We start from the raw sequence: 6,000 nt of genomic DNA, 5'->3' as shown, positions 1-6,000 counted from the left end.
ATCCATTTACTTATGAATCTCACGAGTTCATTCTTTTAAATGACTGAGTAGTACTCCATTGTATAGTGCACTACATTTTCTCGATCCATTCTTCTGTTGAGGGACATCTAGGCTGTTTCCAGTTTCTGGCTATTATGAATAGAGCAGCAATGAGCATGGTTGAGCAAGTGTCTCCTTGCTTGCATGAAGCATCCTTTGGGTATCTGCCCAATTGCAGTACATCTGAATCTTAAGTAGACCAGTTCCCATCTTCCCATGGAACCACCACACTTACTTCCGTAGTGGCTGTACAAGTTTGTACTCCCACCAGCAAGGGAGGAGTGTTTCCCTTGCTCCACATCCTCACCAGCATGAGCTGTCACTTGTTTCATTGATCTTAGCCATTCTGACGGGTGTGAGATGAAATCTCAAAGTAGTTTTAATTTCCATTTCCCTGATGGCTAAGGATGTTGAACATTTCTTAGTGTTTCTTAGCAATTTGTGTTTCCTCTTTTGAGAATTGTCTGTTTAGATATGTACCCCACTTTTTAATTGGGTTATTTTTTTTGATATCTAGTTTTTTTGAGTTCTTTATATACTTTGGATATTAGCTCTCTATCAGATGTGTAGTTGGTAGGGATCTTTTCCCATTCTGCAGGCCACTGCTTTGTCTGAATGATGGTGTCCTTTGCTGAGCAGAAGGTTTTCAGTTTGTTCAGGTCCCATTATTAGTTGTTGATCTTAGAGCCTGTACTAACAGTGTTCTGCTTGCTGTGGACTTCTTTTTCTGGTCCAGTCTGTTGGTGTTCTGTACACTTCTTGTACCTTGATAGGCATCTCCTTCTTTAGGTCAGGGATTTTTTTTTTCTATGATTTTGTTGAAAATATTTTCTTTGCTTTTAATCTACCTTTCTTCTCCTTCCTTTATTCCTGTTATTCTTAGATTTGGTCTTCTCTCATTTTCCCAGATTTCTTGGATGTTTTGTGCCAGAATTTTTGTTTAAATTTTTTTCTTTCATTGATGCATCCATTTCTTCTATCTTGTTTTCAATGCCTGAGATTCTTTCTCCCATCTCTTGTATTCTGTTCGCGAGGCTTTCCTCTGAGTTTTCTGTTCCCGTTCCTAAAGTTTTCATTTCCAGATTTCCCTCAGTTTGGGTTTTCTTTATTGATTCTGTTCCCACTTTCAGGTCTTGAACTGCTTTATTCATTTCCTTCCACTGTATGTTTGTGTTTTCGTCAGTTTCTTTGAGGAATTTACTCATTTCCCCTTTAAGGACTGCTATCTTATTCATAAAAGCTATTTTAAGGTCTTTATCTTGTGTTTCAGCAATGTTGCAGTGCTCAGGGCCTGCTGCGATAGCTTTGCTGAGTTCTGATGGAGACATATTGTCCTGTTATTCATTGTATTTTTATGCTGGCATCTAGGCATCTGGGATTGGAAAGGTTGTAATTCTAGGTGCTGATATCTGATCTTGTCTTTGTTGGATAGGCGTTTTGTTTCTTGATTTCTGTTGCCCTCTCTGCTTCTTAGGAGAGTGTGGTGGCTGTGTGTAGCCTGGTAGGAAATTCTTCTTGGATCCTGATAGTTGTGGCCACTGGGAGTTCCAGGTAAAATGTGTTTATAGGTATTGGGAGCTGACACTTAGGAATGAGGATGGACTAGGTGGGGTGGGAGACTGAGGTGGTCCACAGGAGGGAGGAAAGCAGGGTGGTCCCGCCAGGATCTGCTTAGTCCCCTGGGAATGGGGACAGAGAGTGAGGAGAGGTCAGAGCACAGGGTCTGCTTCTAAGCTAGGGATGAGACTGGGGGATTGGACTTGGAAGACTGGAAGGAGAGGTTTGCTCCTGTTTGCTTTCTTGGCTGAAGTGGCCTGGGGGTTGCCAGGGCATGCCTGCAGAAGGTGGGGGCTGGGATAAGGCAATGATTCAGGGGAGGGAAGTTAGGAGGGGAAGATCTGTGTCATTCACTGGAGACGATGAGGAAGGAGGTGAAGGAAGGATGCGGCATTTGGTCTGTTGCAGAGTGTGTTGGGGGGTGGAGATGAGGGGATTGGATTGTGGGGGGTGGAGATGAGGGGACTGGATTTGGAGGAGCAGGAGGAGAGGTTTAGTTCTGCAGTTAGTCTCCCTTCCTCCCTGGCTGGAATAACTTGTGGGTTCCCAGGGAATGCCTGCTGGATTTGGGGGCTTGGATAAAGCAATGAGTGAGGGAAGGGAGATCTGTGTGATAATTAGGTTTTATTAGCACCTGATAAATACAGACTCTTTGGGCTAAATATTGTCCCCACCACTTAAAGTTTGTATGGGATTATACCACTAGCTTCTATTCTTGGATTTTGAGAATAGTTTTTTTTTTCTTCTTTTCTTTTCTTTTTTTCTGAGACAGGGTTTCTCTGTGTAGTATTGGTGCCTGTCCTGGATCTTGCTCTGTAGACCAGACTGGCATCGAACTCACAGAGATCCGCCTGGCTCTGCCTCCTGAGTGCTGGGATTAAAGGCGTGTGCCACTGCTGCTGGGCAGTTTTTTTTTTTAAACTTTTTATTTTTTAAGTTGACTCTGGGGGCCTCCTGCATACAAGGGCCTCCTATATACAAAAGAAGCTCTGTAGCTGAATCCCCAGCTCTAGACTTGTTTCTGGCAACATATTCATCAGTTTTTTACTCAAGGATTAGTTGTTCTGTTTTCAAGATCTCCAAGACCCAGCCCTCCAACAACAAACACCTGTGGCAATGAGACTGGCCGAAAAGTTACTAAATGGAAGTTACCTTGATGACTTCCAAGGGTTGGACCAGTGTCTAGAAAATTGCTTATGGGAATTCCTAGAATGACTTGTGATGCTTTCAACAAAGGTCATTTCTTTAATTTTTGCTTTCTGCAGGCAAATCATACCAGACTCAGGATATTTTATCATTATTATTATTATTATTATTATTATTATTATTGAGACAGGGTCTGGTTTTGCAACATGTACAGGCTGGCAGACATATATAGGCTACATACTTTACTCTGTAGCCAGAGTTGTCATTTTATTCTCTGTCCTCTTTATTTCAGAAGTGCTGTGATTACATAGAACTGGCATTCTAAACTGGTTGCCAGCATGCCCAGCTTTTAGACTAACCCAACTACTCATACATGTTTTTATTTGTACTCTAAGACAGTTTGCAAAGTATATCTGAAAATTTTATAGTTTGTGAATATATTTCTTTGGGGGGCGGGCAGTTCGATACAGTGTTTCTCTGTGTAGCCCTGGCTGTCCTGGAACTCACTTTGTAGACCAGGCTGGCCTCGAACTCAGAGATCCACTTGCCTCTGCCTCCCAAGTGCTGGGATTAAAGGTGTGGGCCACCACCGCCTGGCCACACGAATATATTTCTAAATAGGGCCAAACTGCTAATCACACTAATAAAGAGGACAAAGTTGTAAATATGAAACTTTCATATTGACAAGTTTTTGTTTTAAACCAGCCTTTGCAATTTTAAGTCATCAAGTTTAAAATTATCTTTGCCTTGGCATAGACGAACAGTATTTTCTTTTAGATTGATTTATGTGTATGAATATTTTGCTCACATTTATGTCTCTGTACCATGTGTGTTCCTGGGGAGGCTGGAGTGATAGCTCAGCATTAAGAGCAGTGGCTGCTCTTCCTGAGGAACCGGGTTCAATTCCCAGCACCCACATGGCAGTTCACAACTGTCTATAACTCTAGATCCAGGGGATCTGACACCCTCACACAGACATGAATGCAGGCAAAACACTATGTATCTGCTTGGTGCCTGTGAAGTCAGAAGAGGACATCAGATAATCTGGAACTAACCTTACATATTTTTGTGACTCACAATGTGGGTTCTGGGAACCAAACTGAGGTACTCTTAACCAGAGTCTTTTTTCCAACCCTCAATATAAAATTAATATTTATAAGATATTAATATAAAATAAGTATGTATTAATATTTATTTTAAAATAAATATTTATTTATTAAGAATATTTATTTATTATAAGAATAAATATTTATTAAGAATTGGAAACACCTACCAAGATTAGATAAAAGTTGTCTAGGTCTGTGGAAATGGCTCAGGGTAAAAGCACTTACCACACAAACATGGGATCCCAGGAACCAGTGTTTCTCAAGCTTCCTAATGCTTCGGCCCTTTAATACAGTTCCTCAGGTTGTGATGACTCCCAACGATAAGAATTATTTTCACTGCCACTTCATAACTCTAATTTTGCTACTGTCAGGAACCGTAGTGGAAATATCTGATATGCAGGCTGTCTGTCTTGACTCACAGGTTGAAAGTCACTGCCCAGAACCCCTGTGAAGCTGGGCATGAGAGTACCAGCGGGCGGTGGTGGTGCACACCCTTAATCCCAGCATTCGGGAGGCAGAGCCAGGAGGATCTCTGAGTTCGAGGCCAGCCTGGTCTACAGAGCGAGATCTAGGACAGGAACCAAAACTACACAGAGAAACCCTGTCTCAAAACAACAAAAAAGACAGCGTATGCCTGTCATCCCAGTCCTCTGACGGTGAGCTGGAAATTGGAGACAGGAGACTTTCTGAAAACGTGTGGGTTAGCTGGCTTGGTTCGCATAGCGTCAAATAACCAAAGCGTGATCCTTAAGGTGCAAGGCGAGGACAGGCACTGTGCCCTCTGATTGCCACACGCACCCTGTGGCACAGGCACATGCATGAGTGTGCACACGCATATGGAATATTTATATTATTTTATTATTTTATATTATTTTCAAAAGAATTATTCTTCCAGTGTATGAAAGCGAGATACTCAGCTGAAGACAGGCCACATTAGTAAATCTACTACCACTCAAGAGCTGCCGACTGGTAACTGTCTTTTTCCTTAAGCTAGACGAAGTTTTCATTTCCTTTCAAATAATGTCTATCTTTTCATCCTGTATTCTGCAGCTCTTGTTCTCAAAGTCTAAGCTGTCCTTGGCCATTTTTTAGTGTTTTTGAGACAGGGTTTCTCTGTGTAACTTTGAAGCCTGTCCTGGAACTCACTCTGTAGACCAGGCTGGCCTGGAATTCACAGAGATCGGCCTGGCTCTGCCTCCTGAGTGCTGGGATTAAAGGTGGGTGCAACCACTACCCAGCTTGGTTTTTTTACATATATATATAATGAAAACATTGTCTTATTTTTTTCTTAAACTATTTTTAATATATTTTTCAACTTTTTAAAAAAAAGATTTATTTAGCCGGGCAGTGGTGGCGCATGCCTGTAATCCCAGTACTCGGGAGGCAGAGCCAGGTGGATCTCTGTGAGTTCAAGGCCAGCCTGGTCTACAGAGCGAGATTCAGGAAAGGCGCAAAGCTACACAGAGAAACCCTGTCTCGAAAAACAAAAACAACAACAAAAGATTTATTTATTTATTTATTTATTTATTTATTTATTTATTTATTTATTTATTATTTATACAGAAGAGGGTGCCAGATCTCATTACAGATGGTTGTAAGCCACCATGTGGGTGCTGGGAATTGAACTCAGGACCTCTGGAAGAGCAGTCAGTGCTCTTAACCTCTGAGCCATCTCTCCAGGCCCTAATATATTTTTTTATTTATTCTCTCACACATTACATCCTGACTGCAGCTCCCCCTCCCTCCACTCCTCCTAATCCCCTCCCACCTCCCCTCTTCCCCCAGATCCACTCCTACTCCGTTTCCCTTCAGAAAAGAGCAGGCCTCCCAGAGATATCCACCAAATATGGCCTAACAAATTACAATAGGACTAGGCACAAACCCTATTTATTATCAAGGCTGGATGAGGCTACCCAGTAGGAGGAAAAGGGTCCCAAGAACAGGAAAAAGAGTCAGAGACACCCCCACTCCCACTGTTAGGAGTCCTACAAAAATCTCAAGCTATACAGCCATAACATATATGCAGAGGGCCTAGCTCAGATCCATACGGGGTCCATGACTGTCCCTTCAGTCTCTGTGATCCCTTATGAGCACAGCTTAGTTGATTCTGTGGGCTGTGTTCTCGTGGTGTCCTCGACCCCTCTGGGCCCTA

The sequence above is a fragment of the Peromyscus maniculatus genome, chromosome 17 (genome assembly GCF_049852395.1).
Source record: "Peromyscus maniculatus bairdii isolate BWxNUB_F1_BW_parent chromosome 17, HU_Pman_BW_mat_3.1, whole genome shotgun sequence".
In the NCBI taxonomy this organism is placed as follows: Eukaryota; Metazoa; Chordata; class Mammalia; order Rodentia; family Cricetidae; genus Peromyscus; species Peromyscus maniculatus.
Note: the sequence above shows the minus strand (reverse complement) of the source record.